The sequence below is a fragment of the Petaurus breviceps genome, unplaced genomic scaffold (assembly GCF_028583685.1).
Source record: "Petaurus breviceps papuanus isolate PSGF00001 unplaced genomic scaffold, PetGlider_PUasm1.0 99, whole genome shotgun sequence".
NCBI classification, from domain to species: Eukaryota; Metazoa; Chordata; class Mammalia; order Diprotodontia; family Petauridae; genus Petaurus; species Petaurus breviceps.
The window spans coordinates 10,297,092-10,309,604 of NW_027187465.1; the positions used below are offsets into that span (position 1 = coordinate 10,297,092).

At 46.4% G+C, this 12,513-nt stretch overlaps 1 protein-coding gene across 8 annotated transcripts in view; it reads left to right on the forward strand.

Moving 5' to 3' along the window:
* The window catches only part of CMKLR1 (chemerin chemokine-like receptor 1), a 66,231-nt gene that overhangs the window by 9,453 nt on the left and 44,265 nt on the right, over positions 1-12,513 (forward strand). Inside the window, exon 1 of one of the 8 annotated variants that reach the window (XM_069081827.1) lies at positions 10,189-10,597. The exons of 6 other annotated variants lie outside the window; for them this stretch is intronic. The gene's annotated coding sequence lies outside the window, so the exon portion shown is untranslated. Of the gene's footprint in view, positions 1-10,188; positions 10,598-12,513 lie in introns of those variants that run through there. One more of the 8 variants, XM_069081823.1, reaches the window with a different exon arrangement.

Consider the following 12,513-nt stretch of genomic DNA (forward strand, 5'->3'; position numbering starts at 1 on the left):
CCTTCCTTCCTTCCTTCCTCCCTCCCTCCCTTCCTTCCTTCCTTCCTTCCTTCCTTCCTTCCTTCCTTCCTTCCTTCCTTCCTTCCTTCCTTCCTTCCTTCCTTCCTCTCTTTTTCCAAGAGAAGACTCATAGTATAGAAATGCTAAATGACAGACTCGTTCACCAAACAATAACAATTTCTTCTTGGTGTTTACTATGCATCATTCAAATGGTTCAAGGCAGATTGAGAGATCAGGGAACCCACAGGTAAAACTTCATTTCCATCATCAGCTCACAGAGAATGATCATAGGACCATAGATGTGGAGCTGGGAGGGGTCTCAGAGGCTCCTGAGTCCAACCTCCTTATTTTTCAGAGGAAGGAACTGGAGAAATGAATTGCCCACAGTCCCTGAGTCATCGAGATGACTTTTGATGTAATTTTCTTTGATCCCAAATCTCGCATCTTCTCTATTCTGACAGATTGTCCCGCTTGGCCCCACTAACATCTAGAAGCACCTACAATTTCTGGCTATTAACTGGATTTGCTAATATCCAAGGAGGAAGGGACAAGATCCTTGAGTTGGGGAGGGATTTGGGTTAGTGGGAATCAGAAGATCTGAGTTTGAATCCCAGCTCTGACACCTCACAGGATCTCAGAGTTGGCAGTGATCTCAGTGTGCACCTAGTCCAATGGAATCCTGAATAAACTTCTCCCTCACATCTCCAACAAGTGGTCCTTTAGCCTTGGCTTCAAGGCTTGTAATGATGGAAAGCTCATGACATCCTTAGCTAGTCTATCCTACTCTTGGACAGCTCTAATTGCTGAGGATTAACTTATTAAGAGCACTGATCTCTGATGCTCACTACCTGTGTGACCTCTGGGAAAGTCACTGAACTACCTTGTAATCCAACCCTCGATGAGGGGGCTTCTGAGGTCACTTCCAGCTCTGGATTCAAGATCTTACGATTCTGTGATTATCAATCAGTCCACCAGCATTTATTAGGCACCAACTGTATGCCAGGCACTCAAAGTGCTGATGATACAAAGCAAGACAACTGTATAGAAACAAGAGAGGCTTCCTGTAGAAGAGGGGACTTAAGCTGGAACTTGAAAGAAACCAGGGAAGCCAGAAGGTGGATATGAGGAGGGAGACATTCCAAACATGTGGGACAGCTGGAAAAAATACCCAAAGTTGGGAGATGAAGAGTCTTGTCTGAGGAAGAGCAAGGAGTTCAATGCCATTGGATCAAAGAGTATACAGTGGGGAGTAAGGTGTAAGAATACTGAATAGGAGGAGGGGGCCAGGTTACAAAGGGCTTTGAACACGGAACAGAATTTTGTGCAGGTATACCTTCTCTTATCAAGCTTTGCTTTATTGTGCTTTATTAACCAATACTGTGTTTTTTACAAAATGAAGGTTTGTGGCAACCTTGGGTTGAGCGAATCTGCTGGTGCCATTTTCCCAACAGCATGTGCTCACATTGTGTCTGTGTCACATTTGGGTAATTCTCACAAGATTTCAAACATTTTTATTATTATAATATCTGTTATGGTGATCTGTGATCAGCGATCTTTGATGTTACTTGGAATTGTTTTTGGGGCACCATGAACCACACCCGTAGAAGATGGCAAATTTAATCGATACATGTGTTGTGTGTTCTGACTGCTCTACTGACCAGCTATTGCCCCATCTCTCTTCCTGTCCTACGGCCTCCCTATTCCTTGAGATACAAAATATTGAAATTCAGATGATGAATAACCCTATAATGATCTCTAAGTTGTCTTATTTTAAGAAATTGCCCCAGTAGGGGTGGCCAGGTGGCTCAGCGAGTAAGAACACCGGCTCCAGTGTTGGGATGACTTGGATCAAATCTGGGCTCAGATACTAAGCACCACACCCAGAAATAACTGGCCATGTAACCCTGAGCAATTACTTAACCCCGATTGCTTTAAAAAAAAAGAAATTGCCCCAGCCACCCCAGCCTTCAGCGACCACCACCCCAATCAGTCAGCAGCCATCAACATTGAGGCAAGCTCCTGCAACAGCAAAAAGGATCACAACTTGCTGAATTCTCAGATGGTAGCAATTTGTTTTTAGCAATAAAGTATTTTTAATTAAAGTATGTATGTTGTTCTCTTAGAGCATAATACTATTGCAAAGTTAAAGGACTACAGTATAGTGTAAACATAACTTTTATATGCCCTGGGAAACCAAAAAATTAGTGTCACTTGCTTGATTGCAATATTTGCTTTATTATAATGGTCTGGAACTGAACTGGAGAGATCTCCCAGGTATGCCTGTATTTGATCCTGAAGGTGATAGGAAACCAGTGGAGTGTATGGAATGGGGTTGGGGAGTAGAGTGGCATGGTGCTTTAGGAAGACCACTTTGACAGTTGCCTGGAAGATGGACTGGAGACTTGAGGCAGGCAGACCCCCAACAGCTATTGTCATGGTCTAGGCATGAAGTGATGTGAGCCTGTACCAGGATGGTGGCTGGGTCAAAGGAGAGAAGAGGGCATATTCTAGAAACAATAGGGCTTGATGATTGATTGACAGGAAGTGAGGAGTTGAAGATGACTCCAAGTTGCAAGCCTGGGGGGCTGGGAGGATGGTGGGACTCTTGACAATAACAGGGAAGTCAGGAAGAGGAGAGATTTTTGGTGAAAGATAATGGGTTCATTTTCAGACATGTTGAGTTTGAGATGTTGATGGGACATCCAATTCCAGATGTCCAGTAGACAGATGGAGATGTCTGTGACCTGAGTTTCCTCAGTTACCTCATCTACTGAATGAGAAACATTTATCCTCTTACTCCCTCCCTCTGGTATTTTGGAAGAAAAGCACATGAGAAGCTTGAAGTTATAGACCCTTGAGTGAGATGGGAAGCAATGGATTGTGTTCCCGCGTCCCTATGGGGGCCTAAGCACAAGGCTGGGTCATAAGCATTTTTCCCCTTCTCCTCTATTCCTCCCTTTACCCCTTCCATGGCAGGGATTGGAAATACAAGTAGCTGAATCAGCAGTGTGGAGTCAGCTACTTTTGGAGGTTTCTGAAGGTTAGATTCAGTTCTTCTTCCCATCCCCTAGGGGGTAGGGAACCTGAGGCCACTTGAGGTCCTCAAGGGTGGCCCTTTGACTGAATCCAAATCAGCTGTGTCCATAACCCTAGGGCAGGGTGGGTAACCTTTGGCCTGGAGACCACATGTGGCCCTCTAGGTCCTCGAGGGTGATGGACACTGTTGTTCTGACAAGTTTCTGGCCTGTCCTAGGAGCCCTCATGGCCCACCCACAGGGCCTGTTGTGTAACATGTAAGGAGCTTCCTCAATTCCTGCTTCTGGGCTTCAGGACACACGCCCAGAGGCCCACAGATCCCTTGCCTTTGGGGCAGTGAGAAAGGCTGAAATCTTAGGGGCAAACCCTACTTTACAAAATGACTGGATTCCCCAGGCAATTATGTAAGGCATATTGTGTAAATCAACATCTATTAAGGAAACTTTACAATTAGACTGTGCTTATAGGAGCCAAGAGCCTTGGGTTCTAGCCCTGATGCTGACATTGTGTGATTGTGGGCAGGTCACTCTGAGCCTGCCAAATGGCCCAATTTATGCCTGGCTTGCTTGTCTCTTCAGTGCAGAAAGAGACAAGAAATGGAAAGGGGGTCATTGGATTAGGTCTAAGAGGACAGTGAGCATTCAATATGGAAATTCTGGTCTAGACATTTTAAATGATTTGCCCAGGGTCACAGAGCTAGTAAGCTGTCTGAGGTTAATGGGTCAGCCAGTAATAGCTGACATTTAGATATTGCTTTAATATTTGCATAGCCTTTTATTAATATTATGTCATTTTATCCTTATAACAACCCTGGGAGGTAGGTACTATTATTGTGCCCATTTTACAGATGAAAGAGCAGAGGCAGACAGTAGTTAAGTAACTTTCACATCTAACTAACCCAAATTTCAAGGTCACACACAAGTGAGGATCTAAGGTAAGATATGAACACAGGTCTTCCAGACTCCAGGTCCACTATTTGTCAATAAACATTTATTAAACAATTACTAAATGGTGGAATCTGACCTCAGGGATTTGAATTTCTGATTATGGGTCAGGTGGTCTGTCTACTGCACAACACTGCCCCACAGGTGATGAATAAGGAACCATGCTTCTGTGGAGGGTTAGGGGTGCTAGGACCCTGAAATAGCAGCATGCGGGTCCTGCCCGAATGAATTCGACTCAAACCTTCTTTCAGCCAAAGAAAAATAAAGTTTATTAAAGATTCATACTGGATAGTCTCTTAAGGAATCTGAACATTTGTAATGCTAATGTAAGCAGGCCAGATTGAATCTGAGCACCTTCATGGAGGCAAGATAGATCTTATATACAGAAAGACTGTGGGAGGGATCTAGGGGTGGCCAAGTAGTCTGGGGTGACTAGAGGTTGGAAGCCAGGAAGCAAGAGAATGGGGTTTTAGATAGGATCAAGGGTGGGAAGTAGACAAAGGAATCCAAAGATAACAGACAATAGAGGGCTAGGCTAGGTTAAGGGTAACGGAACTGGGTACAGTGATAACGAAAGGCTTATAGTCTCAGGCAACTCCAGATCAAGTGGGAAGATTGAAGGAGAGTTCAAGGGGGTTCCCAGAGTCTGTACCCCATCACTTCCATAAAATTACAAAACCATAGATAGGGAGCCGAAGGGACCTCAGCAGCCCTCTGGTCCAACCACCCCTTTTGCAGAACAGAAAACTGAGGCCCAGAGTGGTAAAGATGGCCCACGGTTATCTAGGATGTAAGCATCAGAAGTGTGATTGAACCTCAATCTTCTGACTCCACAGCTGGCTTTCTTTCTGATGTTTCATAGCGTGGTGGATAGATCTTAGAATAAGGAAGACCCAAGTCCCCATTCCACTTCTAACACTGTCTTGAATGAAGATAATGTGTGTCGATGGCTTTGCTTCTCTTCAAAGATATAAAAGTGCCAGATGTTATTATTATATGCCTATTGGGGATTTTTGTCACAGGATCAAAGAATCTTAGAGTTGCAAGGATGCTCAGAGACAGACTGGGTCCTACCCATGCCTCTCTACAACATTCCATGCCTATAGTCCTCCAGCATCACTAGTGGACATCTAATGAAGGCAGCCCACTTCCCTTTGAGGCAGCCCATTTCACTTTGGGGTAGTTTTCTTTGTTAGGGCATTTTTCCTGTGGTCAAGGCAACACCTGTCTCTCTGTAACTTGTCTCCATTTCTCCTGATTTTATTATTATAATTTTTCTTATTTTTCCACAATAACCCTAGGAGGTAAGACAGCATGACACAGTGGATAGGGTATAGGACTTGGAGACCTCGGTTCAGATTCCACCTCAGATATGTCCTCACTGTGTGACTCCTAGGCAAGTCACTTGACCTGTCTGCCTCAGTTTCCTCATTTGTTCAGTGATGACCTTGTATTGAATGCAACTTCCAGCTCAAAAGTTATGATCTTCTTTCCATTTTATAGATGAAGAAACTGAGACCCAGAATGGCTAAGGACATTGAAGTCTTTAATTTTTGTATCCTTGGCATTTAGCAGGCAGAATGCCTGCTACACGGTAGGTGCTTAACAAATGTGGATTGATTGATTGATTACATGGGAGGGTGACCAGGCTGGTAATTAGATTAGAATAGGTTAAAAAAATTGGGGACACTGGGGCAGCGAGGTGATGAAGTGAATAGAGCACCAGCCCTGGGGTCAGGAGGACCTGAGTTCTAATCTGGTCTCAGACACTTGACACACTTACTAGCTGGGTGACCCTGCACAAGTCACTTAGCCCTGTTTGCCTCAGTTTCCTCATCTGTAAAAATGACTTGGTCAAGAAAACCCCAAATAGGGTCACACACACAGAGTTGGACACAACTGAAAAAATAATAAACAACAAGGAAGAACATCTGAAGTCTCAGTGTTCTTGCTGAATTCCCTGCATATTTTCAGAAATCTCCAAACAGCAGGTGGCTTTCTTTCCCCAGTCCTAGAGACCTACTCATCTACCCTTTTTCCCACCCCACCCAAACTGACAATCTGTCCTGAGGACAGTTAGCTCTGAATGGAGATCTACCTGCCACACATTTCCCTGGGCTTCGCGCCAGCACCAGCTTCCATCTAGTGAGGAGGGAACATCCCAGTGATATTTCAGGATAGCTCAGGAAACCCCTGATGAGGCACGGAAATGAGCACTGGACCAATCACCCTGCATCTCTTGACAGATGGGCTGTGTACCCAGACTGCCCGGCCTTTTTCAACCCTTCCAGAGCTGACCTTTATAGCCATCATAAGCCCTGACATTTAAAGGGATTTGAAGATTTACAATGCAATGGACCACAGTGTTTTTCTGTTGCATTTGAGCCTCATGGTAACCCTGTGAGGGACTACAGAAATAGCTATTTCCATTTTACAGATGAAGAAACAGAGGCTCTAAGAGGTCAATTACTTGCCAAAGGCAAGGTGGTAAATATCAGTGGCAATACTTGAACTCAGGTCTCCTGGTCCTTGTTCTTAGGCAGTTCGTTGCCTTTCCACCAGCTGGAAGGGAATGTTCAGGAGCCTCTAGACCTTGGGTGACTCCTTTGTACCTTCTTGGTGTGGAACTTAGCATCCCACCGCTGCCTGTGTGGTTTAACAGGGAGTATGGCCAACAGCTTTGGCTGCTGAGACATTCTCAAGGTCACTGCCTTTCTGAGATAGAGCCACCAGCTGCCCCCTCCCCCCAAGCCATCTACCTCAATGCCCCCAGCCAAGTCTTAGTCATCAGCATGTGGGGAAAGGGCCAGCAGACCAGCATTCACTATTCCTCTCCCTGTCAATCCAGCAGCTTACTGACGTCAAGAAAGGGTCTTCAGGGAGTCTGGGTAATTGTCACATTCTTTTATGGAAATGTGTTTTTGTGTCTTATTGCAGCAAGAGGCTGCCTCATTGGCCAAGGATCTGGGTCAATCAGGCCAAAACTTCAGCCTTAATTTAAGGAAGGATTAATTAAGGAGGAGTAATTGGAGGAGCTGCAGAGGGGAGAAGAGAGTGGAGGAGGGGTGGAAGCCGGTCTGAGCAGGCTGCTCTATGAAGGGCTCCCCAAGGCATGCCCTCTGTTCTCCACCTCAGTTTTCCTAGCTGCAAAATGGTCGTGACTATAGGTCATGCCCCACTACCTGGTAAGCAGAGGACATAGAATCATACAGCAAAGACAACGGCCCATTTAGGGGCTCTTAGAGATGCTTAGAACAAAAGCAGAGAATGTCAGAACTGGGAGGGAGCTTAGAACAGGGAATGGGAGGGGAAGCAGAAGGGGGACTGAGTACATAGACTATAGTCCACAGATTGTCAGCATTTGTGGTGTAATGGACAAAGTCTTAGTGTCTCAGAACCTGAATTCAAATTCTGCCTCAACAGTTTACTAGCTTTGCACAAATCTCCTGACCTGGCTGGGACTCAGTTTCTCCCTGTCAGATGAGGTGGGGGGTAGGGTTTATATAAGGCAAATTCTATAGAATAACAATTCAAATCCAGCTCTAATTCTACGACCCCTGACTTTGACATGATTTTGTCCATTTTCCTCATCTTCTGCTGGAGGAGAATGAGACACAGTAAGAGGAAATGTCCTGCCCAGTCTCTCAGAGCTGCCACACAGACCCCCGGATTTCCTCTCTCCCCCTAGCCCTGCCCTCAGCACAATGTACAGTTTCAATTTCAGAATGGGAAGCTCCAGATCATAATATTGCTGGTTTCCCAGTTTGGCGGGGACTGGTTCTGACTTCCTCATTCTTTTTCACCCAGCTTGGTCCAATGGTGTTTCCCAGTCTCCAGGTTGGGTGTGTGTATATGGGGGGAGGGTGAGCTGTCCTCAGGGACCCTGCTTCAGGTTTCCCTCCTAGCCCCTGCCTTCCCATGCCCCTCCTCCTTCCCCTGCCCCTCCCCCTGCATTTTCCTACTGTCTCCCTACAATCCTAGCCCCAGTCATGGCCAAATTACAAAGAAGAATTGAGAACAAATGAGAAACTCAGGGCTGGAAAAGCTTGTAAGTCAAGGAGGCTGCTGGAGAGCAGATGGGCTGTAATGCCCATGATACACAGCACAGAGTAGTCAGCAGAAGGGCTTGGGGTATTTACAGTCTGGGAAGGAGGATGACATTCACCTAATATCAGAACAGGTTGGGGCTTTAGAACATAGAAAGCAAGAACTGGGGTGACAGAACAGGGTATGTCAGACCTGGGAGGGGCCTTAGAACTGGGAATGTCAGAGCTGGGAGGGGCCTTAGAACTGGGAATGTCAGGGCTGGGAGGGGCCTTAGAACTAGGAATGTTAGAGCTGGGAGGGCCCTTAGAACAGGGAATGTCAGGGTTAGAACAGGGGATGTCAGAGATGGGAGGGACCTTAGAACAGGGGATGTCAGAGCTGAGAGCCCCCTTAGAACAGGGAATGTCAAAGCATGAGTTGTCAGAGCTAGGAAGAAGTTTGAATATCATTTTACACCTAAAAAAGCTTTGGCAAAGTCCCAACCTCACTGAGCCTCAGTTTCCTCCTCAGTAGAAGGAGCAATCTGGCCCAGATCAGGACTGTGCCAGGGCCAAGGTCAGCAGCAGAAAGGAGGTGAGCATGGGGGTGGTGGACACTGCAGGTCAGAACAGCCTGGAGACAGCTCAGCCCCTTCCTGAATCGTCTTCCTCCCGAGGCCCCTCAGGAAGAACATGCCGAGATGAAAGAGGTCCAGCCGGGCCTCTGTGTCTTTGGCTTCAGCCAAGCCCGGCCTGTTTCCCATTTTGGAAGGAGCTGGGGAGGCCAGCCGCCGATCCTCCTCCTTTGTTTTTCTCCCCCTAAGGGCCAGGTAGGTTTCGCAACTGCCTCCAAGCTGCAGCCTTGACTGGGCTCGGGGCCCACTCCCAGGCTCCCAACCCCAGCGCTCTCAGTCTCTGGCCTTCTTCAGTGACTCATGAGCAAGCCTCACACTTTGGGCCCTTTGGAGTTTACAAAGCCCCCTCTTGGTCCTGTGGTCTCATTTGAGCCCCCAAGGGGTCCAGTAAACTAGAAAGGGCCAGGAGCATTATCCCGATTGGAAAGATGAGAAAACTGTGGGTCACACCAGGGCGGCCACTTCTGACTTCATCAGTGTTTTCTCCCCACTGAGGTTTTGTGGACAGGGCTAGTAAAAAGTATTAACTGTGCTGTTTCACCCTCAGACACGTCTCTAAGACTGTAAGTTATAAATAAGTTGCTATTCTGTATTACTGTATAGAATTTCCACATTAGGAGTCACCAACAGTGGATGTCATAGGTCTATACTGCCCCTCTTATAAAAAAAAAAGTGACAGATTTTAGGTCAATTTCTCGCCATGATCACATCCTTGAAGAAGAGACATTGCCATATGCTTGGCAGCTGGTGGTTCAGTGGGTGGAATGTCGGACCAGGAATCAGAGAGACCTGAGTTCAAATTCATCCTCAGATACTTTCTAGTTGTGTGACCCTGGGCAAGGCATTTAACCTCTTATCTGCCTCAGTTTACTCAGCTGTAAAATGGGGATAACAGTGCCTACATCCCAGGGTTGTGAGGATCAAAGGAAATCATCTTCATAAAGCTCTTAGCAAGCTCCTGGTACACAGTAGGTGCTTAATAAATGCACATTCCATTCCTAATGTGCCCTAAGGACCATGGAACATTTTTCCCTCTGATCTGCGCCTGAAACCTTTCATGTGCTTTGTCTCCCACTAGAAGGTGAAGACTTTTCTATATGTATCTCTAGTGCTTAATACAGTATTTTGCACATAGTAAGTGATTAATAAATGATTCCTTCATTTATGCATTAATTTATTCATTCATCCTTCCCCCTTGCTTGTCTCCTTGTCCCAGACCCCATGCCCCACTCATATCTCAGTTCCTCCCCACAGCTGAGTTCTAGAGGCTCGTGCTTTCATCTTTGTGATAAAAAGGTAAACACTGAGTTCAGAGAAGGGTCAGGGAATCTGCCACAACTATATGGTCTTTCACTTCACTGTTTCTGGCCTCAGTTTCCTTCTCTGTAAAAAGCTGGCTGTGGACCGTCAGTCAACAAACTTTTACTAAGTACCAGACACAGAAGCTCTCTTCCTCCCATGAGCCCCCAGAGTGGGAGGAAGTAACGGGTGTCTGAGTATGTGTGTGTGTCAATTGTGAAAGTCACTTTTGTCACTTTTGACCGGAGCAAGTCAGGGACAGAGATGTGGTCTTAGCAGCTGCATCCTGCAGCTGAGGAGGAGAGGATGAAGAAGGCAGGGCCCCCAGCTGTGCAGGCATCGGGTGAATCTAAGTCTCCCGCTCCTTGGTGTTGGCAAACCTTCCTCAGCTGGTGGGGACTGCATTCCACTGTTATCGACTGAGGAGAGGACCTGATTGTTCTGGGCTGCTCTAGTGTGTGAGAAGGTGGCTGTGATTGGGACAAGCTGTGCCTGGAGATTTCTCAACAGTACAGAAGCTTGGACTCACCAACCTGGTCACAGCTGGGATTTTTATAGTTGGGTCATCACTGGGGCATCGGAAGGAATTTGGGGCTTTGAGCCCGAAGACTCTGAGTTCTAGTCCTGGATCTGCCACAGATTTACTGTGTCACTTTGGGTAAGACAGTTCCCCTCTCTGGTCTCAGTTTACCCATCTGAAAAATAACTTCGATATTTTGTTCTAAGATTCCTCTCAGTGCTGATATTCTATGTCCTAAGTTTCTTTCCAACTCTGGAATTTCTGTATTCCAAGATCCCTTATGGTTCTGACGCTGTCCTCAGGTTCTGTTCACCTTCAGCATTTGATCTAGGTCCCCTCAGATCTTATATTCTGTATTCTTAGGTTCCTTTAATCTATCACATTTCATATTCTCATGTTCCTTTAGCTCTGACGTTTCTGTGTTATCCCTTCTACTGCCGACATTCTCCTAAGTTCCCCTGGACATGCCCTTCTATGTGCTAGGGTCCCCCACCTCTGACATTCTCTGTGCTTAAGGATTATCCATCTCTGCCATTCTCTTTGCTAAGGTCTCTCTCACCTCTGACATCCCATGTTCTCAGGTAGGTCTGAGCCAGGGGTGACATTCTATGTTCTTAGGTCTCTCCTGATTCTCATTGCTCTGTGAATCCTTCTCCAGGATTCTTCCTTGCCCCTGGCTGTCTCCCTAGAAGGGTTGAGAGAATTTACAGGAGCCTGACCACCACATAAATGCAGAGATACTCCAAAGTCAGCTCTGTCTGTACCATCCCATCCCTTCTTGGCAGCATTAGACCTTTTGTCCATGCCCAGGGTGCCCAGGAAGCTGCAGACTTGCCCATCAGGAGGGAAATTAGTAGCAGAAGCCTTAGATGGAACACTGATCCAGCCTCAGATAAAGGCAGGGAGGTTTACTGAGGCTGAGTCCGTGGTGATATATGGCATTACTGAGAATGGGGCACTCTCTTGATTATTGGGGCTGGAAGCTGCACACTTATTTGGGGCTGATTTTTTCTGGTTAGGTGTATGACTAAACTTGGTTCACTTCCCTGGGGGAAGAGTCCCTTCTTTCTCTGAATAGCTTCTGTTCCCAGCCTAACAGGCTCCAGGTGGGAATGGCTATAAAGGAATTTTCCAAAGGCTTCTTTCAGGGAATATGTACTGAGTGGGGACAGGAGGACCCACCCATGGAGAAAGACCAGGGATTTCCCTAGACTGTGTTCTGTAGGGCAGGAAATGATGAACTCAGGGTGAGGAAGGGAGGGATCGGATTCCTGCCTCCTTCCCTCCCTAGCTGAGTGCCTCTGCCCAAGTCACTTCACTACTCTCCCTGACCCCCTTCCTGTAAAATGAGCAGATTAGACTAGATGGCCTCCAACTCCCCTTCCAGTTCTAGCTCAAGGATTCTATGTGCCCCCTCGTTCTGCCTCCTTGCTTCCTTCTCTCGCACTGACTGTATCATAGCATTTAAAGTCGGAAGGGACCTCAGACACCTGCTTCTTCCTAGCTAAGAGGCATGAGACAAACTATTTAACCTCTCTGAGATTCTGTTTCCTAATTTGTCAATGAGAGGCTTAAATTAGATGACCCCTAAGTTCTTTTCTAGGTCTATAATTAAGTAGGGGAGGATGGGGGAGAGCTTTTAATCATCTTACTAATAGCTAGCAATCATATAGTGCATTCAGGTTTACAAAGAGCTTTACAAATATTTAATTTTATCTCACAAAAACCCTGGGAGGTAGGTGCTGTTATTATTCCCATTTTACAGATGGGGAAACTGAGGCAGATAGTGGGTAAGTGACTTACCCAGGGCCACCAGAAATGTCTGAGACTGGATTTGAACTCAGATCTTCCTGACTCCAGGGGCACTCTAACAACTGGGGTCAGGCATTGCCTTGTGGGGAAGATACAACTCACATAAACTTTGTATTTGTTCTGTATTACCCCACCTAGTGGTCTGCACCTAGTAGGTACTTAATAAATGTTGGTTAAATTGAATTGAGTTGCTAAAGGCCCCTCCCAGCCCTGACATCCCCTGTTCTGAGGCCCCTCCCAGC